Consider the following 26,989-nt stretch of genomic DNA (forward strand, 5'->3'; position numbering starts at 1 on the left):
AAGTCTCACCTGGAAGAGATGAACCAATCAGAAGAGTGATGACAAAGGGAGTGGCTGGCATCGGGAAAACAGTCTTAACACAGAAGTTCACTCTGGACTGGGCTGAAGACAAAGCCAAACAGAACATACACTTCACATTTCCATTCACTTTCAGAGAGCTGAATGTGCTGAAGAAGAAAAAGTTCAGCCTGTTGGAACTTGTTCATCACTTCTTTCCTGAAACCAAAGAAGCAGGAATCTGCAGGTTTGAAGAGTTCCAGGTTGTGTTCATCTTTGACGGTCTGGATGAGTGTCGACTTCCTCTGGACTTTAAAAACAACAAGACCCTGACTGATGTCACAGAGTCCACCTCAGTGGATGTGCTGCTGACTAACCTCATCAGGGGGAAACTGCTTCCCTCTGCTCGCCTCTGGATAACCACACGACCTGCAGCAGCCAATCAGATCCCTCCTGAGTGTGTTGACATGGTGACAGAGGTCAGAGGGTTCACTGACCCACAGAAGGAGGAGTACTTCAGGAAGAGGTTCAGAGATGAGGTGGAAGCCGACAGAATCATCTCCCACATCAAGACATCCAGAAGCCTCCACATCATGTGCCACATCCCAATCTTCTGCTGGATCACTGCTACAGTTCTGGAGGATGTGCTGAAGACCAGAACGAGAGGTGAGCTGCCCAAGACCCTGACTGAGATGTACAGCCACTTCCTGGTGGTTCAGTCCAAACTGAAGAACATCAAGTATGATGGAGGAGCTGAGACAGATCCACACTGGAGTCCAGAGAGCAGGAAGATGATTGAGTCTCTAGGAAAACTGGCTTTTGTGCAGCTGCAGAAAGGAAACCTGATCTTCTATGACTCAGACCTGACAGAGTGTGACATCGATATCAGAGAAGCCTCAGTGTACTCAGGAGTGTTCACACAGATCTTTAAAGAGGAGAGAGGACTGTACCAGGACAAGGTGTTCTGCTTCATCCATCTGAGTGTTCAGGAGTTTCTGGCTGCTCTTCATGTCCATCTGACCTTCATCAACTCTGGAGTCAATCTGATGTCAGAAGAACAAACAACATCCAGGTGGTCTAAATTATTCAGAGAAAAACCTGACCCAACACCTTTATATCTGAGTGCTGTGGACCAGACCTTACAGAGTCCTAATGGACACTTGGACTTGTTCCTCCGCTTCCTCCTCGGTCTTTCTTTAGAGACCAATCAGAATCTCATACGAGGTCTGCTGACACACACAGAAAGTGGCTCAAAGACCAATCAGAAAACAGTCAAGTACATCAAGGAGAAGATCAGTGAGGATCTGTCTGCAGAGAAAAGCATCAATCTGTTCCACTGTCTGAATGAACTGAATGATCGTTCTCTAGTGGAGGAGATCCAACAGTCCCTGAGATCAGGACGTCTCTCCACAGATAAACTGTCTCCTGCTCAGTGGTCAGCTCTGGTCTTCATCTTACTGTCATCTGAAAAAGATCTGGATGTGTTTGACCTGAAGAAATACTCTGCTTCAGAGGAGGCTCTTCTGAGGCTGCTGCCTGTGATCAAAGCTTCAAACAAAGCTCTGTACGTGCTCACATAACTATCCAGGTTAACTGTAGTTCTCTTTATTCAGAAATAACAACTATAGTTTGTAATTGATTTGTGTTCTTCTGAATCCTCTTCAGGCTGAGTGGTTGTAACCTCTCAGAGAGAAGCTGTGAAGCTCTGTCCTCAGTCCTCAGCTCCCAGTCCTCTAGTCTGAGAGAGCTGGACCTGAGCAACAACAACCTGCAGGATTCAGGAGTGAAGCTGCTGTCTACTGGTTTAAAGAGTCCACTCTGTAGACTGGACACTCTCAGGTTAGTATGCAGCTGATCCAGATTATTCCTCTAACATAATGTTTTCCTGTTGAATCATTTATTAAATGGACCTGTATGTTTCCACATTAAAGCTGTAAAGCTCTGAGCTCGTTCTATAGCTCTCAGTCTTTTAGTCTGAGGAAGCTGGACTGGAATAAAGAAAGTTAAATATGAAGTTTTTTCCCCACCAACAAACAAACCATGGATAATGTTTGGATCATAAAGAACTAAAGAATCTTTTTTTCAGATGAAACAGTTCAGAACTGTTTCTACATCACTGCTGATGTCAAAGCAGTCTGTGTGTTTATCTCATGCTCTGTCTTACCATCACTATTTGTCACCAGAGTAAATATTGATTAGTATCAGATTATGAAGTCTATTCTGTTCAGCTGCATGGTTATGACAGGATGTTACTGATAAAACAGTGAAGAATGGACCAATGGATGTTAAGCATATTGTTTGTGTGTGTGTGTGTGTGTGTGTGTGTGTGCGTGCGTGCGTGCGTGTGTGTGTGTGTGTGTGTGTGTGTGTGTGTGTGTGTGTGTGTAGTCTGTCAAACTGTCTGATCACAGGAGAAGGTTGTATGTCTCTGGCCTCAGCTCTAAGCTCCTCCCCCCTGAGAGAGCTGGACCTGAGCTACAATCATCCAGGAGAACGAGGAGAGAAGCTGCTGTCTGCCCGACTGGAGGATCCACACTGCAGACTGGAGACACTGAGGTACAGACAGACACACAGAAGCTGTCTCACTCTTTCTGAATGATGAACTCTGCTTCTTGTCTGATGCTGGATTTAAATGACGATGTATGAAATAGATTCTGATCTGGTTTCTTCCTCCAGGTTGGACCATAGTGGACTGCACAGACTGGATCCTGGTCTGAGGAAGTGTGAGTGTGTTTTCATTTCTCTTCATCAGAACACAGCAGCACATGTTGGAGTGTAGAAGAGTAAATGCTCTTGAACAATCAGACAGAGACTATGGCTTGTGAATCAAGGATCTGTTTATTTCTCTCTGAGAAGTTAATAACAATAACTTAGATTTAAATAGCGCCTTTCATGAAACCTAAGGATGCTTTACAAAGTGTGTGTGTGTGGGGGGGGGGGGGGGGGGGGGCGTAATGGGAGACAACAAGAGAGGAATAGAAAAACACAAACAGAGAAGAGAGAGGATAGAAACACTAGACAAACAGATGAAGGAGAAAGGGAGTGGGTGGTCAGCTGAGGGGAGTGTTAGATGAGGCTGAATGCTTTGCTGATCAGATGGTGTTTGAGGAGGTTTTTAAAAATGACCAGGGGTCTCATTTATAAAAGAGTGTGTAAAATTCATACATAAAAATGTACATGTGCCAAAAACCCTGAAATGGCGTGCGCACAAAATGATTCAGATTTATAAAACCGTTCGTACGCACACCTGCACGCAATGTTCCCTTTATAGATCATGATCCACCTGGAAATATGCGCACGTAGATTGGTCCCATGTTCCGCCCTCTACATGCCCACATTCAACCATAAACGGTCAATGCAAAGCAGCTCGTGAATGAAAATGCATACAAACAAACGAGGGGGCAGATCAAAGGTTTCCAGCGCTGGATCGCGAAAACGGAAGTTTAGACGAAGAAACTAAACTTTCTGACCCAGAAACAAAGGAACTTGTGAATGAAGTGAAGGATAAAATGGACATATCGGTAATTTGCTGCAGCAGGAGGATCACAAACTGATGAAAATTCAGAGAATGACACCATGTAGCTGCTGCATTCACGCTGTCCTATGTGCCAAAACATCCACCGTTCATCATTACGCACGAGTATATCTGCAATGTTTACATGTTTACAGGACCCACACTGATTTCTTCATATAGTGGCAGAGAGGACACGTCAGTCAGCATTCTCCCTCACTATATCATATTATTAATCAAAGGTTTGATCAACGAACAAAAACTTTTAATTGTTGGCCACATATTTTCGTGGGCATCTCCGTCTGCACTGTGACTAATTATGATCAAATATATGGCTTAATGATCGTGTCAGAGATGCCCCGACTTAATGTCCACACTTGAATTATCTACAGAATAAATACATGCAGCTGATGAAGATGTGCTGAGTATGGAGGAGGTGAAATGTGTGAAGCCATCGCCATGTCTCTGTGCACTCTTTATTAAAACTAAAAATCACAATTGATGATAAATGCAAGATATTGAAATATATTAATGAAAACTGGAGGCTCTATGGTCTTTGTGTTAGTCTAATGTTTAACTCTACATCAGTGATTACATAAGTGTATAAGTCCGGTCCTCTGAGGTCCGTCCGCGATAATGAAGGCGAGACGGCGCTGATACAATATGTATGTGGAGGACTTTTATTTTATTTTTATTTTTATTTTTTATATATTGTCATAATGAAAGTTACTTATTGGAAACGGCTCACTACATGCGTGATTATAGCCTAAATAAAACCATCGGTTTGAATGATTCTGATGACGTGGATCTGTCAGTAAAGTTTGATATTTAGTGAAATAGGTTTGCTTTGTTGTTAAGGGAGCGAGCATTCTGCAGCATAAATGAGGCGGTGGTGTATTCTGAAGCAGAGGGGGAGAGAGGAGTGGTTCTGTCAACACACACAACAACAGGTATCAGGTTTCTGGTGTGCTCGTGTGATTTGTTGTGATGATGGTGCCGGTCAGACACTACAGTGGGGATAGCATGGTCAGTGTAAACAAACTTGCATCGGGCAGCCCTATGCACGTAGTGAGGACGGCGCAGGAGTCCGAAAGATTTAATGGAAGCAAGGTTGTCCGGAGAGAAGTGACAGGCGAGATTCCGGAGTTGCAGAGCGGAGTATGTTAGTAGTACCATGTCCGCAGCAGGGAGAGCAGCTGCTAGCCGCAGGCTGAAAGCCGCAAGCTACCGGGCGCCAGCCGGGGTCAGGAAAACCGCAGGAATGAGAGCCAAACCAGGATAAGGAAAGGACCAGTTTTGTGGCAGACGGGGGACCCGTCTGGACACAATCTGAGCAGGAGAGCAGCAGCCGGCAGTCTGGTTTTCAGGCAGGCCTCTTCGCCGCCAGCAGCCGAGCCAGAGTAGGGGGGAAGCGGCAGCCAACAGGTGGCGGGCCGCAGGGCGACGGGTCCAAGCCAGGTAATGAGCCGACGTGGCCGACGAAGAAGGACGGTCCACCAATAAGGCAGGCGAGGGTCCAGTGATCACAGACTGGTGAGGATATCCTGATAGCTGTGCGAGAAGCTAACAGCTGATCGGCGGCTAGCGCTAACAGCTGATCGTCATAGATGGTGAGTAGCTGTCAGTTTACACAAACTGAAAGCAGCAGCAAAGTCGATCTGTTAGCAGACTGTTAGTAGAGGATAAGTAGGAGGGAGAAGCATAGATAGCACAAAATAAACACGATTTTTGTCACGGATCGTGAAGCGGCGACATACACGGCAGCGTCCTCGCTCAACCGGAACTTTTATAACATCCCAATCATCCTTTTATGGGCAATTACAACATGTGTGCTATATGAAGACCATTTCCTAGAAGTTTCCTGGACAGACAACTGGTCTCTTAACAGGAAAGATAGTGTGTGTGTGTGTGTGTGTGTGTGTGTGTGTGTGTGTGTGTGTGTGTGTGTGTGTGTGTGTGTGTGTGTGTGTGTGTGTGTGTGTGTGTGTGTGTGTGTGTGTGTGTGTGTGTGTGTGTGTGTGTCTTGTGTATCAGAACATGATTTTATGACTTGGCTAAATTCAGAGGTTAGGTAACTATTGGTTTGTGCCTGCTGCTGTCCAGATTGTGTTTCTGTTATGATCAAACCTTTCAAACTACAACAGGATGGAAGTCACACAAAGTGATGATAAAAGTGAGGGTGATGGAAATTCATGAGAGTTTAAATATTAAATAAAAAACTGAAATAAAAGTGATAATCCAGTGAATAGAAAATCACCATTCATCACATCCAACAGAAATGTATATTTTACACCATGCAGTTTTTGTGACATTTCACATTTTGATGTTGGCTGCTGGCCGGCTGCTCGTAGTCGAGCTCGTGGAGCTCATCAACTTTAAAAACAGCAGAAATCATTTTTGATTTGACGTTCATTTTCATAAACATGTAAATATGCAGAGTCTCCAACATCAAGTTCTCTCCTCAAAAACATCCAGACGTGAATTCAGTGATGAAATAGTAACAGAATATCTTTAGAGACATAAGCTAGCTCTCCTCCTCGTCTTCTGGCTGTGCAGACAGTAAGGCACACAGTAAAGTCCACGATCACCATAGTACAGGCCAGCAGGAACATCCAACAACAATACACAAGTCAGCAGCAGGCCGGCAGAGACAGGCTAGTAAGAAAGCTAGTACCTGCAGCGGCCAGGTGGCCAGGTGAGGACGGGACGGTGTGGCCTACGCCTTAGACAAGCAGGGAAAAACTCACAAGGACTGAGTTGTCATCTGTTTCTTCAGATTTTGATCTGTTCATCCAGTCCAGTTAAATTTCAATTAAAACAAAAACATGTATGTTGTAGAGCCTAGATGGATGGAAAAGAAATGGTCTCCATGACTTCAGAAACACAGTTTAAAACTAGTTAGACAGGACAAAGGGACGTGGCACACTCCTGCTGCCATCACATTGTGTGTGACAGTGAAAGTGGAAATGAGGCTCCTGTTTGTGCTGAATGTGACCTCTGAGGACAGAACAGTTGGAGACAGCAGATGGTTCATAGATTCTTTGTGCTGCACTTTGATTAGTCAGACTTTATTCACTGCATGTGTTTGTTGATTTGGATCTCCATTCATCCTGGCTGCCATGGTAACTCCATTTGAACTTGATTAGAAGTGGATTATTACATTTCAGTGCTGTCAAACATCATTCAGTGCTGAATATGAACTGTAAGTTTGATTGACTCTCAGTAAGTAGGGGTGTAACGGTACACAAACATTTAAGTTTTGAAGCTTTGGTTTGGTACATTTTCACTACAGTAACGTTTTTTTTTCTTTATTAGGAACATTTATAATTTCCCTTTTACACATTGGACTAAGTGCAGCATCGACAGTTCAGACTTGTACACCTGCTCAGGTTACTTTTTAATAACATTTTAAATTAAACATAAAATAAACTTATGCTGCTTCCTTCAACCAAAAGAGTCTCCAATAAATAAAAGATATGAATGAAATAAAGTATTTTAGAATGAAATGAAGTCATTAATATAGCCTATATGTAAAAGTATTTATTTTAAATTACACTGACACCTTTTAGTTTACTAAGCCAACAGTTTTTTGAATGCCCTTTGAGCACATAATAAACCTAATCACATCTGGGACAGTGTAGTTTCAGAACTATTAATATTTCCCTCTGTCGATATAAGAACTTCAATGGCATTTTTTATGGCTTTGGCCCGTTTAGAATTACTAACAAAAGGCCGTCTGTTTTTTCCTACTTACAGTGATGTTTACGTTCGCGTGGTGCCTTTTCAAGTGCTTTAATAAGTTGGACGTGTTGCCTGTGACGTACCCGATGTCCGCTGAACAACGACGGCACACTACTCTCGTCTTGTCAACGTCTCTTTGTCCATTATTGTGGGAATGGGGAGGGAGGATGTTCATTCTTTCATGCTGCAGGTTATTCTCCCACACAGACGCGTCTCCTCCTCACCTTTTACTCTTAGTTTGAGCGGGATCATCACTGAAAATGAAAACAAAACTTAAGAGTAAGTCTGTAAAAAGAACTCCATCCCAGTTATATGCAACTGTCCAGACCAACAGGACTCGAGGAACTAGTAATCTGCACAGTTTGCACGGTTTATGTTTGAACTTTTTTACAAGTTACTAACTAAAAGCTGTGTCCCATATCAGCGGCCGCAGCCTTCCTCCACCCTGAGGTGTGCTTCCGCTTTGCGGTCCGTGTGGGAACACAGATTAAAGCACTTTTGTTCCGCGCGTACTCGGATCAGTCCTGTACCGAAACGGTCCGGTCCGAGTACGTTTACCTTTACACCCCTATCAGTAAGTGTCAGTAAAGTTGTTGATGAATGAACAGATGATAACCTGCAGCTGTGTTGTGTCTCGTTCTCTCCATCAGACGCCTGTGAGCTGGAACTGGACACAAACACAGTGAACAGAAAACTGAAACTGTCTGACAACAACAGCAAGGTGACACATGTGGAGGAGCTTCAGTCATATCCTGATCATCCAGACAGATTTGAACACTGGTGTTCTCAGCTGCTGTGTAGGACTGGTCTGACTGGTCGCTGGTACTGGGAGGTCGAGTGGAGAGGAAAAGTTTCTGCATCAGTGAGTTACAGAGGAATCAGAAGGAGAGGAAACAGTAATGAATGTTGGTTTGGATTAAGTGATCAGTCCTGGAGTCTGTTCTGCTCTGATAGAGGTTACTCTGTCAGACACAATAACAGAGTAACACAGATCTCCTCCTCCTCCTCCTCCTCCTCCTCCTCCTCCTCCTCCTCCTCTGTCTCTAACAGAGTAGCAGTGTATGTGGACTGTCCTGCTGGCTCTCTGTCCTTCTACAGAGTCTCCTCTGACACACTGATCCACCTCCACACCTTCAACACCACATTCACTGAACCTCTCTATCCTGGGTTTGGGTTCTGGTCTCCTGGTTCTTCAGTGTCTCTGTGTCGTCTGTCGGTCTGAGAAACACTGCTGACTGAAGATCAGCTGACTCTGTTCACTCTGTCCAGCTGGTCTGTTTCATGGTTGGGGGGTCTGATAATGGGGGGTGGGGGTGGTAATGGGGGTTAAATGTTCTACATTACAGAAAAACAATGGACCCCCTTCTTTAATGTCTGTATTGTTCTGATCTCACCAATAAAAAACAAGTGACAATTAAACAATTAAATTCCTCCTCCTGCTGTCTTGATATTGGCTCCATGAGTCATGGCTCCAGATCTGTTACAAAGTGTAAACTTGTCTCTCAGGTGTCTTCCCACAGGCCCTGAAAACAGCAGTCATCAAGCCACTACTAGAAAAGAACAATCTAGACAATAATGAATAATTACAGGCCTATATCAAATCTTCCTCTGTTAGGTCCAATGATAGACAAAGCTGTGTTTCAGAAGTTAAATAACTTCTTGATATTGAAAGACTGTTTGGATGTCTTCCAGTCAGGTTTTGGACCAAACCGCAGCACTGAGACAGCTCTGGTTAAAGTGTTTCATGACATCTGTTTAAACACAGACAGAACCTCAGTCTAAGTTCTTCTTGGGTAACACTTTATATGAAGGTCCTTTAAATAAGCTGTTATTACCATCAAATCTGCTGTATAAGACACACTTTTAACCCTCAGGCATCAGTTTAATTTACTACCCTCTTGAGTCATTAAGGACAAAAATGTTCACTTCCAAAAATCTGCTATAAAAATAGAACAGATTAATTTTTTTTTTGCTTTTTTAGATTAAATCTTTTGATCAACTTCAGTCCTGATCAAAACGATTAAATATTACTTTATTGGTATTATTCAAAAGTCTTGCAAGCCAAATTGCTGATACTGCTTGATTTACTTCTATTTTTGGTACTTTCTCTCTGGATGTATATAGTTTTATTACAGCTCCCTTGAGTAGCCACAAAAAAAGAAAAACAAGTCCACAGAGGCTAGCTTATGTAGATATAAGGTTTAAACTGTAATCTAAGAAATCAGAAGAATGTTGTACGCTGTATATGTACTTATGTCTTGATTATTTGTAATTGTATTGACAATGTACTATGGCACATTAAAAAGAAAATAAATAAAAAAGGTGTATATATATATAAATAAAATAAGACAAGAAGCTTATTGGATGTGATTCTCAAACCATTAGAAAAATGGTCCAAGAAACTCTCAAAATGAAGAATCTAAATCAGTCAGACAGTTTCTCCTCAGGGATGATGTCAGCAGAACAACTACAGGCAAGAGGGACACAATAACTAAAGAGACAGAGGAGGCTACTGTCTGATACTTTACTTACTCTCCACAAGTAATATGTGTCAGAGCACCAACACATTTCCTAAGCCTTCCTCTGTGGTCAGAGACCATTTTGGGTTGTTCGACCAAAAGAGAGAGACGTGCCAATGTAAGACACGTTAAATTTGTAGTTCATGGTAAATATGATCTACAAGCTGGGTATTGTAAACTGAAGAAGCATAGAAGAAATGTCTGACAGCACTGTCTGCAGCAGCCCAAAGGCATGTGTCTGTATATCCCTTGAACAGGTCTTCATGTAAAGTGGTGACCCTGCCCCAGGGATGGCAGGAGAAGGTGGAAATCTCAAAGTGGAGAGACTGAAGTGAGGTCAATCATTGTTAAAAAAATATGTTCCAATGCCAGAGGATGAGCATGTGGTACAATTCCAAAACAGGCTTTTTAACTTCAAGAGGCACCTTTTGAATATTCCTGAACCTCACTGCTAAAGATGCCCTGATCCACACAGATTTCTGTGAAAGTTGTTCTTGTAAATACTACAATAAAATCCAGTCAGTCCACTTTCGACCTTTTGGAGGGTCACATCAGCAGGTGACCCTCCACACTGGTGTGCTTTATCTGGCCCTTCTGCACCATCTCCCCAGGTAGAAGGCACGACCCACCGCCAATATGGGCTCATTTGGACCCCATTCTTCAGAACACAAATCACAGTGACAGAGGCTGCTGCATCCAGATCGATTGCAAGTGCGGAAAGAAGCCCGGCGAGTTGTGTGTGTCAGTCAGTTGAAGAGAGAGAGAGAGACGTTGCTGAGTGAGGTAGAGGAATATGTAACTTCACAAAGCTAATGGCTCTGCTCAGGTTAAAAATCTAGGCATCACTCAATCACATCAAAGCCTGTGTAAGAAAATACGTTTAATAATAAAAAGTGTAAAAAAAAAATTTACATTAAAAAATAGCAACTAGTTTTGCAATTTTTGCTTACTGCCGCAATTTTATTGCAAAAGAGCGTCTTAAAAACATCACAACATGCATTGCAACTTTTTTTGAAAAGCTGCAGCGAAATCAGCCGTTTTAGGCCGCAACAATCCCCCAAAAAAGTCCCCAAAATCCTGGAACAAAAACAATGTTTTTCACAAAGAAAAGAATTGGGAGCGATGTCAAATTAAAACTGTATAATCAAGAAGTGGAGAGAGTAAGACACTTTACGTTTTTAGGGTTCTGGTTTGATGAGAGGGTTACATGGGCTGCATGTTCAGAAAGTTTGAAATGTTGTGAGGGGTTTAGTTGGAAGTGAGTGGGGGGCAGACTGCTCTGAAAGCAAACAAGATCAGTATGAGATTATGGTTGTATTGTATATGGATCAGCAGCAAACACAACTCTTAAAAAACTAGATACTATCCAATATCAGGAATTAAGACTGTGTACAGGTGCTTTTAAAACAACACCAACACTGAGATCAGTCATTTGTTCAGATTCAAGTTCATCACTCATCAGTTTACAGTCATTCAGACAGCAGACATTTAGACAACAAACACTATACAGAAGTCAAATGATGTTTTTATTGGTACCTGCACACAAAGGCTTCAAAGGAAATGAATTAGCAGACAAGGTGGCAAAGGATGCTACAAAAAATACTCAAATGGATTTGATAGTTAGCATTAGTGGAACAGAAGTGAAGAGCATTATTAAACAGAGACTGAAGGAAAAGGTGGCAAGACTCAGATTTGGACACACTGGATTCAATAACACATTGTTCAAAACAGGAAAACACAAATATGACTACTGTGGACAAGAGGAGACAGTGGAACATGTTGTTTGACACTGTCAGAAATAAAGTTTCAAAAGAAGACAGATGATTGAGAACCTGAAAGAAATTAAAGTCTTTAAATGTGATGTTTTGATCCAGCAGATGTCGCCCTTGAGCACCAGCATGAAACCAAAACAACTCGCGCTGCATTGTTGTGTTAGCATGCTAATGCTAGCGATCTTTATTATGCTCGTATCTTCACACTGCATGTAAATTTACCTGAAATGAGCGTGATCTAGAAACACAGTTAAGCAGTGAGTACAGTATGTTATTCTTCTTTTCTCTAGTCCCTCAATTAAACAACTTTTATACACGAGGGGAGGAGTCAGCCGGCCGTCCGGGCGATGTAAACAAAGTGAAGATAGGACTCTGAAAACTCTGAAAACATCACAGACAGTGGGACTCGGGTGTTACACCCATTGTAGACAGTCATGACTCACAGAGTTATTTTCAGAGGATATACTTGATTTATATTATATTTAAGTATTTAAGCCTTTAAAGTATATTTTGATTTAATAGATATCTAACAAAATAACTTAGAAAATGAAGCTGTAGGACAAACTCGGTTGGTTGACAAGATATAATAGATTTTTATCTGGTTATTATTATTATTATTTACAGAAAGTAGTACATAATAGATATTTTGATCCACACTCCTGACCAGTAGGTGGCAGAAATGCACCAGTTCGTTGTTTGCCAACCGCCATAAAACCTTAAAGAAGAAGATTTTTTTGATTTTTAAAAAATTCTTTATTTACATAATAAATCTAAACAGGCAAACTTCTAAATTCAATCAACAAACACATTCACATTAACACTCAGCCAAGACAGTTTTTGAACCTCAACTCTCCTTTTTCAGACACACAACACATTATTTCCTCATATCCCCACAGCTCCAGGAACTTTTCCATGTTCCCCGTGGTCCTGTGGAAACAGAACTCAAGCCTTAGCCGGGCTTTAATGTTGCACCTCCACAAGGCCACCACATCAACATTAGGTCCAGTCTGTATCTTGTCTCGTCTTGTAATATAAATAGCTAATTTCGCTTCACCAATTCAAAAGTTCAAAAGTTGGCACTTCAATTTAGTTTCTTTTCTGTAACGGATTCCACTGATAAAAACAGGACCTGAAAAAACAACACCAAAAGAATTAAAAACACCAGTTAAAAAACTAAAAAAAACAGTAAGTCTGGTGCACTCAGAAAAGACATGAAACACATTCTCAGGCAGACCACAGAAAGGACATTCGTTTAAAATAACTGGATTAATAACAGATAAAAACGCATTAGCAGCAATAGCACCGTGTAAAATCCTCCACTGAAGGTCACCAGTTCGTTTTTTTAAAGGTGGTTTGTACAGAGTCCTCCACTGAGGGGCCTGCCCCCCCCGAGTCTGTCGGTCCACACTGAGACAGCTCGATCAGCCAGGTTCTTCTGGTTTATGTTTTTTACACAGTTTTTGTAAAGAGTCTTTTGGTCCACGCTGTGCAGATTTAATGTTTCATTGTCTCTCACAGTTAGGAGGGGACCACTGAGCTCTGTGAACCCCGGGTTGATGTGGAGGTCAGGGAACATGTCCGTGGGGTCAGGTTGAACCCCTCCCTCACTGTACACTCGGAGCAGGCTCTTCTCCTTAGCAGAGAGCTTCTGTCTTCACAGCTCCAGGCTTCTCTGAACCAGTCTGGCAGAACGGACCCCCAACAGAGAACTCAGAGTCCACCAGTTGTTTCAGTGACACGGTCCTTGTGCTACACAGCGCCCCCATCAGTCCTGGTACGGAGCTGCAACACACATCCAGTCTGGCACCACAAACTAAAGGCCCCATCAACAACCAGTGCAGAGAGTTATATTTAAGTCGTTTCCAGTCAAATAATGTGCATGATTTAAAAACCCCTTGATAAAACCGAGGTAGCACACTTAACTTTAACATTTTTAGATCAGTTAAAAACAGAGCAGCATCCAGTCCCAGGTTATTTACTCGCCTGAATATGCAGCTGGCCACATCCCTCCACACTAAGTCAGGAGGTCCTGTTAGAAACTTCTGAACAAACTGTAACCTGAAGGTGGACAAGGCCCTGCCCCCCCTCCTCTCTGGATAAAAACAAAACACCCTGTGGCACCCAATGCAAACCAGTCCAGAAGAAATTAATCATTTTGCTCTGGATCTGAGCCAACAGACCTGATGGGGGGTCCAAACAGGCTAGCCGGTGCCACAGTAAAGAGGCTACCAGGTTGTTTAAAACCAAAACCCTGCCTCTGTAAGACATCTGGGAATGTAGCCATCTCCACTTTGCTAACTTGCTCTCTACTTTTTCTGTTATGTTTTCCCAGTTCTTTTTTACAACATTTTCCTCTCCTAAAAAGAGGCCTAGGTATTTGAAGCCATCCCTTCTCCAGACCAGGCTTTGAGAGAGGACAGGGAGGCTTTCACGCCACACACCAACAGCAACAACTTCGCTCTTACTCCAGTTGACCTTGGCAGAGGACATAACAGAAAACTTATCACTTACACTGATTAATGTGTTTACATCTTGTTGGTCTTTTAATAAAACAACACCATCATCAGCATAAGCAGATAAAACTATATTGCTATTAAAACCAGGTAAAAGCAGACCATGAACAGTCGTACGGATCTTCTGAAGGAGGGGTTCCAGGGAGAGTGCATAGAGCATCCCAGACAGAGCACAGCCCTGCCGAACGCCCCTATGCACCCTAAAAGGAGCACACAAGCTACCATTAATCTTCAGCACACTCTCAATGTCAACATACAACACCTGGATCTTGGCAATGAGACCAGCGCAGAACCCAAACCTCCTCATAGTTTTCCAAAGGAAGCAGTGCTCAACGCGGTCAAATGCCTTTTCTTGATCTAATGAGATCAAACCAGTATTCAAGCCTAATGAACTGCAGACCTCCAAAACATCTCGAATTAGATAGATATTATCTATCATTGACCTGCCGGGCACACAGTACGTCTGGTCCCAATGGATGACCTGCTCCATAGCTTCTCTCAGGCGAGTGGCTAACGCTTTGGAGAGGATTTTGGCCTGGTTCACTCAGTTCCTGCCCCGTGTCTGACAGCAGGGAGTGGATCAACTTCCTCTGCCCGTGTTTCCTCTCCAAGCTAAAGAAGAAGCTAGAGGGAGCATCCATCTCTGTGAAATTCTGGACTCGGGACCGGACCAGTGCACCTTGTACTTTGGTGTCCAGCAGGTTGACTAAAGTCGTCTTTTTAGTTTTGAGGATTTCAATATATCCTCGATCTCCTGTGGACTCACTCATTTGTTCTAGTTCCACTACATCAGTCTCCAGGTCTCTAATAGATCTGGCGATATCATGTGTAATATTGAGAGTATGCTGTTGACACAGTCATTTAATTTGAATCTTTCCATGGTCCCACCACTGCCTTAGACAGGTAAAATCACTCTTCCTCTGTCTAAAACCAAAAATAATTTAGTGCTTCTCTAAAACTTTGATCAATAGTTAAAACTGAATTAAAATGCCAGTAGGCGCTTTTAGGTCAAATGTTTCTAATAAAAACACTTAAAAGCAAAGAGTGATCTGTAAAACCCACTGGTAAAATCTGACATGTTTTAAATATACTCAAATGATGCTTAAAACAATAAAAACGATCAAGACGAGCTAAGGAGATTCTGTTCTCATTAACGTGGGACCATGTGTACTGTCTGGAGCTTGTGTGCATCCTTCTCCATACGTCCACTAGGCTATGGGAAGAGATCAGCTGCTTCAGAGCCTGCTGGGACACTGGATGAGGCTCTGCATGGTTACGCTCTAAAAGCTCCTTTTCTGTACAATTAAAATCCCCTCCTAAAAATACATAATCAGATGACCCACATTCCTTCAATTTTTCAGTGACTTTTAAAAAGAAACGCTTTCTCTCTGCACCGTTGTTTGGAGCATAAATATTCATAAAAACATTAAATTATTATATTAAAATGCTCAAAAGCAGCTCAGACTAAAAGACACCTCCCCTGGATGACATGTTGCACCTCTAAAGACTTCGGGCGGAGCCGAGTTGGCCCGTTTAGGACACGCTTTAATGCCATGTCCCTCTTCACCACAACCGAAACACTTCATATTTGAGGACGTCGCAAACAAAACATAATCAAAATCTTCCACTCGCACATGAAAGCGGATATTAAACTCCTCATTACGGTTGTTCAATATCATGAACAGTTGCCTCCGATGAGAGACAACATGTTTCAACAGAGGCGATTTACAGCCAGACAAAACTTTTCTGATAGGAGACACCACCTTCCCATGTCTGGACAGCTCTCTGCACAGAAAATCATCACTAATAAACGGAGGGACATTAGACATAGTGATTTTTGTTGCAGGCAGAATCAGCGGTGTTACCTGCACAAACATCCCATTCACAAAAATACCAGACTCCACCAGCAGGTGTGTCTGTTCCACTCTCTCTACAAACAAAACAACAGATCCATTCATACGCGCTGCAGACTTCACGGACTCATGTCCGATCAGCTCTCCCACAGCCAAAGCAACATCCTCCACGCTGCACAGAGAGCTGGCACACACTTTGATGCCATGCTTCCGTGTCAGCTTGGAAAAAACCCTGCTGTTCACCATTGTGTCTCGAGACGCCGACCAGCCAGATAACACCTGATGACGTTTCACATTTACAGAAAGAAGTACAGCAACTCACTGCAACAGCTGATACTCTGATATTTATCTTCATCCTCTCTGTCTGTATTTCTCTTCATCCTCTCTGTCTGTATTTCTCTTCTTCCTCTCTGTCTGTATTTCTCTTCATCCTCTCTGTCTCTGTATTTCTCTTCTTCCTCTCTGTCTGTATTTCTCTTCATCCTCTCTGTCTGTATTTCTCTTCATCCTCTCTGTCTCTGTATTTCTCTTCTTCCTCTCTGTCTCTGTATTTCTCTTCATCCTCTCTGTCTCTGTATTTCTCTTCTTCCTCTGTCTGTATTTCTCTTCATCCTCTCTGTCTCTGTATTTCTCTTCATCCTCTCTGTCTCTGTATTTCTCTTCATCCTCTCTGTCTCTGTATTTCTCTTCATCCTCTCTGTCTCTGTATTTCTCTTCTTCCTCTCTGTCTGTATTTCTCTTCATCCTCTCTGTCTGTATTTCTCTTCATCCTCTCTGTCTCTGTATTTCTCTTCATCCTCTCTGTCTCTGTATTTCTCTTCTTCCTCTCTGTCTGTATTTCTCTTCATCCTCTCTGTCTCTGTATTTCTCTTCTTCCTCTCTGTCTGTATTTCTATTCTTCCTCTCTGTCTCTGTATTTCTCTTCATCCTCTCTGTCTCTGTATTTCTCTTCATCCTCTCTGTCTCTGTATTTCTCTTCTTCCTCTCTGTCTCTGTATTTCTCTTCATCCTCTCTGTCTCTGTATTTCTCTTCATCCTCTCTGTCTCTGTATTTCTCTTCATCTCCTTTGTCTCCTGTGTGTGTTTCTTTATTTCATCGTCTCCACTTGTAGGAATCTGTAATCCTGTGTTCATGACGTCACAGGACTTCGGGGCAGCACTGTGCCGCCGGTTGCCTACTGTTGTAAAAGAAAGTTCTAACTTTTGGCAGCTTGGACATCAACCTCTCTTTTTCCTCCCTCTACATCCTTTTTTCTGCACTGCTAGATAAGCTTCACTTCATACTGGCTTGTTCGTTAGTTTCTATCTCTTTCGCTCTAGTCTCTTTTTTCTCTCTCTGTGATGCTGCGTCAATCATTTCTTTAAAGGGATACTTCACCTGTTGAAACATGAATCTGTATTGACATTGGGTCATATATGTAGAAATGTGAAATACATTTTGAAGTTGTTGCCTTCTTGACTGTGAAAAGGCAGAAAGTGTCTTTTTGGCTCATGTGGATGAAAGACAACAGCTCCCAGAATGCACAGCAACGCAGGCCACTCCCACTAAGGTCCTCTATTTACAGACATTTACTACAACACATACGGCCGTTTCCTCAACTGATTCAGAGATTTCTTCCAGAAGGAATTGGCATCTTAGAAATTCCTGTCAGAAAACAGACTCTATGTCTGTGTCCACAGGCAAACAGTGAGAGCACCGACACTACCAGTCCACCCCAGCTCGAGTCAGCTCCTCGTCCCCACCGCCACCGACAGTCAGGCCTCATGTACCCGTTAAGTTAATTATTATATTAAAGCTATAAAGCTGATAATCTGTCATGTGTGATGTGTATGAACACACGTCTCCACACTGCAGCAGCAGGTGATGAGCACTGACACGTTTCACCATCTCCCTCTGTAAGGGTTAGGGCTTTGGTTGAGTTTCAGTCTGAGGTAAAGAAGGAATGATAAAAAAATTAAAACACATCAGCAGGTTTGATAAAGGACATCTTAACCACCTCCGTCCTCATTCATGAACGTCCTGCTCCGACCTCCACCTCAGCGGAGAGGAAGTGTGGACAACAGGAAGATGACGACAAACAAACAAAGAAGAAGAAGAGGGGAGACACAAGAGGAGAAGAAGAAAGTAGTTTGGCTCGTTAAAGCGACAGAGATTTAAAGAAACAGTTTTCTCCTCTAAAAGGTGAAGAGGTCAAACTAACCTCAGTCTTTATCATCAACTAAACGAAGATTAACTTTTAATTTGGGGTTAAAACTCATTTAAACTCAGACAAAGACAAAAAAGGCCACTCATTGAACCAGGAAGATTAGACATGTGATGCACTCTGCAGCCTCTAGGGGGCGACATTACACTGTAACTGGTAACAACAGAGTCAAGATAATGAGCTCTTTTTCTCAACCTTTCTTTTAAAATGTTCATCCCTCCATCAGCAGGGTGACTCCTGTATCATGAATAAAGGTTCAGACTAATAAACAAAGGGTGTTTTGGTGTTTTTTAAGCCTTTATTTAGAGATAGGAGAGAAATGGAGGAGGAAGGGAAAAAAAGACCACAGGTAGATTTGTTGACCTCATCGTACGTGTTCATTACACACACAGCCTGAACACTAAACTAACTATCTTGTGGTATTGACTCCGAGGCGACCCTGCTCACACATCCCGACGTTCTATGATACCTAAACTGTACGTGATGCCATGGAAACAAGACATGAAGAACCACAGACTCCTGATTAAGGTAGATACCAGAAAGGACAAACGCAACTCACTGCAAACTGTCACATTCATTCGTGTGTGTGTGTGTGTGTGTGTGTGTGTGTGTGTGTGTGTGTGTGTGTGTGTGTGTGTGTGTGTGTGTGTGTGTGTGTGTGTGTGTGTGTGTGTGTGTCAGAATGCGGCTCTTGCAGGGATCCCCGTCATTCCTCTTGAGGAGTCTCTGTGCCTCTCTGGTCAGGAGCGTCTCTGTCACAGTCAGAACTCCACACAGTGCTCCTCCTCCTCTGGTCCGTTCAGCCAGACAGGACTGACAGCTCATCACTCCTCCCACCTCTCCAGGTAAAACACGTCAGAAGCTACATTCAAGTCATATCAGGGGTGTCGGGGGTGCAGAGCAGTGGCGGCTGGTGCCTGGATCTTAGTTTGTTAGCTTGACGCTAACACATACAGGGAAATGTCTTTAACTGGCTAACGGTATTAGCATTGAAATGTTTCAACTTAGGCATCAATCTATTTTCCTGAACATACTTAACCATCTGCACTCGTGCTTACAGGCATATGTGTCCTACACTCTGTAGAGACAAATAAAAAAATACTGCTGACTCATGCTCGTCTGGTCTGCTGCTCTGATCCATCTTTATAAACAGTCAGTGCTCTGATCCAGTGATGCTGCATGACTCGATCTTCATGTCTCAGTTCATGGGACATGTCCCTCTTCTGCCTCTTTTTGGGTGCTGGTGTGTGATGTCCGTATGAGCACATTTCTGCTGCACTCCTCGATGCTCATATCTCTTTTATTGAAGAGGAGCAAATGAGCATGTGCCACTTATAACGTGAGTCAAAGGAGACCCAGCGTTTTGAATTATAGTCCCCAAGACTGTAAACATGTCACCAATCAATAACTTTAGACACGTAGAACGTTTTAAATCTACTTTTTTTTATTGCAGGTGAAACAGTTTACTTATTAACTTCATTATATTTACTTCAATTCAATTCAATTAACTTTATTTGTCCCTGGGGGGCAATTCATACTTGACCCTTTTATAACTGTACATGTATGTTTAGCCAATTTTTAAAAATCATATTTATGGTCTGTCGTTCTCTTTCTGGGGAGTGGTTGGGCGGTGACCTATAGCGCCCTCTATTGACCAGCCACTACACTGCACAAAAGGCTGGAGTAGAAACAAACCACAGAACAAAGTAACACTCAGAGAGACTGACAATGGTGAGCATATTACACTGAAAGGTTTTGGTTGTGCTCATACAGACTGAAACTGGAAGACGCTCTCACTACCTCTGAAGGTGAGATAACGAGTCAGCACAGAGTGCTGGAGGTCACGCGTGTATATATAAGCTCCCCACACCTGGTCTTAATCAAAGCCAATCAGCCACACACACCTGACTCTGCACTGAGATGATTCCCTCCCCAACCTCAGTGAGTAGTGTGAGCGCCCTCACAGTTTGGTGCGCCCATAGACAAGCAATGAAGCCAGATATTTTTGAGGGAAGCCGATGATTGACTCTAAAGTGACACATTGCAGATGAAGTGGTGAATGAAATGAAAATAATTCATCACATCTTTTTATCTGTTTTACTGCAGGTACAACAGCTCTGTGGTGACGACCAGGCGGCTCTACCAAACCTGAGACTGATCGGAGTGCGGGTAGTCTTTAGTGCTTGGTGCCCATATACAGAGGCTGAAGTCCCCGAAAGCGGACGGCCCAGGTTGGATTCTGACCTGTGGCTCCTTTCCTGCATGCTGTACCCGGTTCCCTCTCTCTCACTGAGATCATTTCAGGATGTGTGGGTTTTAACTTTTCATTAAAAAATAAATAAATTAAAGCTTCTGTGAGGACTTGGTTATGAAAAAGACTGCAATCTGAAATGAACACTGAAGCGTCTTAATGACCTACAGAAGCAAACCAGACCACAAGCAACTTGAATCTGTTTTTTGTGCCCCACCAAATGCTGCATGTAACAAAAGCTCAGATAAGAAAGCGACAGACTTGCTTCAAGATGAAGTCTGAATGTTAAATTAGATTTTCACATTTAAATTAATCTTGACTGCATATTTAACTTTAACAGTTCAGCTTCAGAGTACAAATATGAGACTCAATCATGTTTGGTGGAGCTCCCTACAGCAGCAGCCATGTTTGTTGACTGTGAGGGTCGGTGGTTAGTGGGTAGGATTACAGGAGTAGGCTTTGAGAATAATGAATTACTTTTAACACATGAAGGAGAGATATTGTAGAACTAAGGTAAAAAAAAAAAAAAAGAATGCATAAACATGACAGCAAAAAATGTTTTATTTCAAAATAAACCTTGTTTTATTTTACAGTCATTCACATCTCTGTAACAGTCGGCTGTTTGAAAAGACAATGACTCAGAGTTAACTCCAAAGTGTTTCACAGCTGATGCATAAAAAGTTAATTCAACCAGAGGAAAAGTTCTGAGACCACAATCCCCATGTGGAAGATTTAGAAACCACTATGGTAGTTTTGAAATTACTTAACAGTGCTACCCGTTGGTCATGGGAATAATTAAGATTAAGATTTACTTTTATTGATCCCCACAAGGGAACAGTTCAGTTTTACACTCTGTAAGTCATGAACACACATGCAGAAACAGGATCCTATGGACATGCACTAATGGAGAGAAGCCAGAGTGACGGAGCGGCCCACAGCGGGCGCTCCTGAGCTGATGGTGGGGAGGGGGTTCAGTGCCTTGCTCAAGGGCACCTCGGCAGTGCTCAGGAGGTGATCTGGCACCTCTCCAGCTACCAGACCAACTTCCATATTTGGTCCGGGACTTGAACCGGCGACCCTCCGGTTCCCAACCCGCAATGACAAATTGTCTGCAGTTAGAGTTCGGTGCATTCAGGGATGCTCAGCAAATCAGTTTGCAGGTGAGACACGATATAAATGTAAAAATTAACTGAACTTTTCCTTTGATAAGTTGAGCTGGATTTACATATTTTTAACCATACTGAGTTTAAAGGAGCAATATGAAACTCTGACACTAAGGGCCAGATTTACTAAGCTCCCAATTAAAGAGTACTAAATTAATAATAAATAAATAAATGTTCACTCCAAAAGTTTGCACGTTTGGTTGGTGGGCGTTTTGCGGGTGATCTACTAAGAAAATTTGCGTGAATGACACCAGGTCCAAACCTTGTTGAGGCGGTACTATTTAAGTTAGTTTTTTGCGTGTTCTACTGGTTTACATCACGGAGAGTTTGGACAGAAAGCAGGATGACTGCAAGCGCAAAATAGGTATTAGTGGGACTTTAAGTCTTTCTATCATATCCAAGATATCTTGTTTTATTAAAAGTTTGGGGTTTCTGGAAATCTTGAGGGCAAGGTAGGTTATGTGTGTCGTAACTACTTTAAATGGGAGAGATTGTAAGAAAGCAGGGCTCAGATTATCCTTCAAGGGCATGAATTCACTTTTGTTCCAGTTTATTGTATATCCTGACAGTTTACCAAATGATTTAATGTAATGTAGGAGGTTGGGAACTGAGGTTACTGGGTCAGATAAACAGATCAATAAATCATCAACATACAAATTTACAAGGCTTTCAACACTGCCAAACTGTACATCGTGAATACCTGGGTGACTCCTGATTCCTATTGCAAGAGGTTCTAAAGCTATATCAAAAAGGAGGGGAGAAAGAGGATCACCCTGCCTCACACCATGTTGCAGTTCAAAAGATTGAGATTTATCCATATTAGTGAGGATTGAGGAAACAGGATAAGAATAAATTATTTTAACCCACTCTATAAAGTTCTCTCCGAACCCGAATCGTTTTAATGTCTCAAACATATAAGGCCATTCAAACTGATCAAATGCCTTTTGGGCTATATGATAGCAGCTTTTTTTTTCTTTTTTTCTGTTAAACTAACATAAATTGGACAGGGCCCCTCGGCCCTGACAAGCAGCACCCCGGAGGGTTTGGTCAAAGCAAGCCCCTTCTGGATAAAGTTAAGGTCCAGGCTCGGGGTAATACATACTAAATAGAAGAAGAAAGAACGGTGGTGACGGGGAAACTGAAGTGCCCACCAGCCCCGCACCCGTAACCCGGACTCACTGCCAGCCACAATGACTACCAGCGACCGGGCCCGGGCCGCTCACCTTCTTGTAAGCGCTCACAATGACTTCCTTGTCGATGCTGCAAGCGACCTCCTCCACGCCGTCTAATATCCACCTAGATGCAGCGGACCTGTCCACAAGCAGCCGTTCCTGAGTGGTCTTATAGAGAGGACAAGCCCTGCCTTTCCGTCCGCCCTTCCCCGCTCTCCGCTTAGCTCTCAGCGTTCGACGTTGAACACAACCTGAAGAACGAGTACCGCGTAGCCGCCCAGCCCGACCCAGGGGAAGACAGGAACCGCCACGAGGCGGCCCTGCCGACGTTGCCGCGCGTCCTGCCAGCAACGTATCAATCGGACCGGTGGGTCGTCATGACGCTGGTAATCAAACAATAATCCTTATTTGTATAACGCCGGGTCTGGTAGTTATTGGCACATCTACCGCTAGGAGGCAGTTGGACGGACTCACAATTAGGACCGGACAGGAGAGAGGGCGCTTCTTCAATTAGACATTAGGGTCTTTTTCCTTTAACACACAACACAGACATCATTCTATAAGGATAATGCACTTCTGTTTCAAGGATTATTTTGTAACCAGTACCCACTGTAGTGTTTACAGTCTGAAGTGAAAACCAAGGCTAGGCTAGTCTTGCTTTTATTAGGGTGATAAAATCTGCTACCATGTGATGCATCCATTTTTGTACATATCGTGACATTGAGAGTCACAGACATGTAACCAGTGAAAATCATCTTTCCAAAAACAAGGCTTAGAACATACCGTATAGGAACAGAATTGTCAAAGGCATCACTTTCAGTTCTAATTTTTTCAACACTGCAACATTTTACACAGCTCACCTCAAGGACATGCACCAGGGCCTCACCTGCATCCCGTACTCTCTTTGGAGGAGCAGACATGGAGGGGAACAGTGATGGCAGCACACGTAGGATCTCAAGAGCCTGTTTAGCTGTAAAGGAAAAAATTCATTACTTGACAAAGTGCATAGGGTGAAATCTGATTAAAGACATATAATTGATACAATGCTTTAAAAAACAAACATTCAGCAAGTGACGGGATAGCCATCATAGATGGAAAAGGATGACAAGACACTAGTACATGTACTTGACAATTAACATGCCTGAAGGTCCACCCTAAACACTGATCGCTAATAATACCAAAACACCATTTCTTACCTTGGTCCATTCCCATTGGGGGTTTCAGCATCTTTTTCCATACACCGAAAAACTGCACCTTCTGGCAGAAGTCACACCACCTTCCCTTCAGTTCATCGATGAAGCTGCCATTATCCCTCTCCAAAATACGTTGAAGCTCCTCCATCACCTATTAAATATTTGAATGTATCACTTAGGAGGAGGAAATTGGTATATTAAACATTGTGGTTTTAATCATGCAGTCATTTCTGACTTACATGTCCAATGTCCTTGAAACAAGGATACGCTTCTAGAACTTTATCATGTCTGTCCTCCTCGCGAATGGTATTTGAATCAATGAATGCTCTTTTAGCTACAAATTCCAAATCCAGGAGATGAGAGACATCTTGGTGGTTTGGATTTTTTCTTTTATACAATGTTTGTAGGGTCTTGTAGTGCTTGGCCAAGGTTGCTGTACTGGAAGTGTCTGGACTGTCAATATCTGCAGGCTTGTTGGCTGGAAGACACAAAAATACATAATCAATGTTCCTCGCTTTAAAAAAGTTCATCTCATGTTGTTAAATGACAAAAGATGTGTCAAAAATCTGCCATAAAAAAAAATCATACATTTATAGAATACACTTTCAGGGAGTTTCTTTTAAGAAACTTCAGACCTGATCCTTACTACCAAATACTAATTCATTATTCTGAATTTTAACCATTTAAATGCCAGTTTATTTCAATAATGCAAAAAGCAAAAATGTAATTTTTTTCTGTTATAACATTATAACAACTTGCTCTAAACACATATGGTCATGCAATCAAATACAATTGCAATTAGGCACAAAAGTACACCCCTAAAAAAAATTCACACACGCCCACCACACACAGCTATGAGGCAGCTGGACAAACTCACTATGAGGACTGGACAGGGGAGAGGGTGCTTCTTCTCTAAGGCTTCGGGAGCCTTCTTTTTCCTTAAACACATAACACAGACGTCGTTCTGTAAGGATAATGTACTCTAAGGATCGTTACGGATGTGACATCTTGCTACCACAGCCAAACAGCGAGGACAATTGATTTTGATTTAGAAGTTTAGACTGTCAGAATAAAAATTTAATTTGCTTATTATCAGAAGCCCTCAAATAATTTTAACAGTTCATTTCAGTTAATAGTGTAAGGAGTCCAGCTAGTAGTCAGTTAATTCAAGGAATCCCCTCGGTAAATTACATAATAGCTCCCTCATAGTTTTAGTTGACTTCTCAAGACAACACAAAACTGATGGCATAATGCCAGATTTCTGTTAAGTTCATTTCTAAAATAATGTTAATGAATTGATAATAAAACAGCACCAGTATAGTGTAAATGCCTATCCTCGGATGTCCATTTTAAAGCCTTTTACTTGGGTCATGTCAGGACTGTCATCTTGACTCAATAATGTTGTTTTTTTTTAGTTTATCTGAAACATAAATACGTCACAGGGGAAATGTGTAAATGCAACGTTAAAACTCACCTTCTAGCTCATTTTGTTTACTGTTCCAGTCTGGGCTGCTACTCCCTTCTGTGGACCCATCCAGAATGATGGTTGAGTCACTTGACTCAATTTCATCTGTGTCTCTTGGCAGCTCAAGACGACGCCTCTTTGTAGAGCTGCAAAGATAAGTTAGTTAATCAATTAGTTGTCAACTATTAAATTAATCCATCGACTTTATGTGTATAGAACTTTTCATACAAACAAAATGTAACACAAAGTGCTTCGTACAATAAAAACCAGAATCGAAAGCAATCACTTTGTAGTTCTATAAAACACTAAAACAGGAGTACTCATTAAATACGGGATCTGAACAACGCTATCACAAGTAAGGAATCACTAGAGGCAGAACACTCAGTCACCTAGTACTTTGACATACTTGATCATTTTGAGTCATTCTTTTTTGTGTAAATTACTGTCCGATTATGATTTCATCTTCTGAAATGTGAATATTTTCTAGCTTGTTTAGTCCTCCATGACAGTGAAATTAATATCTATAGGTTGTGGACAAAACAAGACATTTGAGGACGTAACCTTGGGCTTTCACAACTTTCTTACATTTTATTGATTAAACAACTGATCAATTAATCTTGAAAAATTATTAACAGATTAACCTTCAATGAAAATAATTAGTTGCAGCCTTACCTCTTTGACTGTCTCCCAGGAGTGTGCGTACACAGTGACCTGCACAAGACATTTAATACATTTTTCAAATCGCTAGTAAAAATGACTTGAGAGTCTGGCTCGTTTCTTGAGGAGTCGGGCCGTTCATTATTGCACACAGAGCTTAAACTGTACATACACTTCAGATACTGACTCGTTTAGAGCAGAGCCCAGCATCAACAACGTGACCGAGCACGATAAACGACTTTCCATCTATACTACGACGATCACAGAGACCGTTTGTACTCGTCAACATAAAGACGACTTAATCAGACAGCTCGGCTGATCGCTGCGATGTAATGCTATAGTGATCACATTAAAACATGCCATTGAATCTACCCTACTGTGATTGGCTGAATAGGAAGGACACATCTGATTGGCTACAGACATTTCCATTTGTGAATCAAACCACGGCAGGAGAGTCTCAAAAGTCCCACACACAAATGCAGCGAGGTTCACACATGACAAACAGTTTGTAAAGGCAGACTGACAAGACAAGATCCAAATGTGTTTTTTTAATATATATGTATATCACACATTTGTGGATTTCTATTAAATATCAAACTATAAATATTTGTGTGTGAATCTTGTTTTTTATTTGTGTATATTTTTACATTTATATACAATGCTAAATATTTGTGTGTATTGAAAACTATTTTTGTGGATAGAGTCCTTATAAATCACAAAATACATTTGTGAATCCTTCTGTGTGCATTCATGAAACTTGAGACTGATCTAACTCCATACTAAACAGACTCAGCTTCCTCTGATTGTCAGTTGACAAGGTAGAGACGTGCTGATTGGCTGGAGGCTGAGGCGTAAAGACTCTGTCAAAATTTGTGGTTGTAACTCAAAGCTTGTGCTTGTACCTTCAGGATCGCACGAGAAGATAGGGAATTTGTGCAATCTGAACTGTGAGCACAAAATCATTACACATCTTCACAT

General features: G+C 42.1%; 1 protein-coding gene and 2 long non-coding RNA genes across 3 annotated transcripts in view; 2 read left to right on the top strand and 1 right to left on the bottom strand.

Moving 5' to 3' along the window:
• The window catches only part of LOC132974897 (NACHT, LRR and PYD domains-containing protein 3-like), a 147,459-nt gene that overhangs the window by 4,185 nt on the left and 116,285 nt on the right, over positions 1–26,989 (top strand). The window lies entirely within an intron of this gene.
• LOC132974942 (uncharacterized) lies at positions 2,727–7,949 on the top strand. Its single transcript, XR_009673156.1, has 2 exons — positions 2,727–5,118; positions 7,900–7,949. It is a non-coding gene; the product is annotated as an uncharacterized LOC132974942 (long non-coding RNA).
• LOC132974944 (uncharacterized) overlaps positions 6,833–26,989 on the bottom strand; it is a 33,119-nt gene continuing 12,962 nt past the window's right edge. Inside the window, exon 2 of the long non-coding RNA XR_009673158.1 lies at positions 6,833–6,943. This is a non-coding gene — a long non-coding RNA (uncharacterized LOC132974944). The remainder of the gene's footprint in view (positions 6,944–26,989) is intronic.

The sequence above is a fragment of the Labrus mixtus genome, chromosome 5 (genome assembly GCF_963584025.1).
Source record: "Labrus mixtus chromosome 5, fLabMix1.1, whole genome shotgun sequence".
Lineage (NCBI taxonomy): Eukaryota > Metazoa > Chordata > Actinopteri > Labriformes > Labridae > Labrus > Labrus mixtus.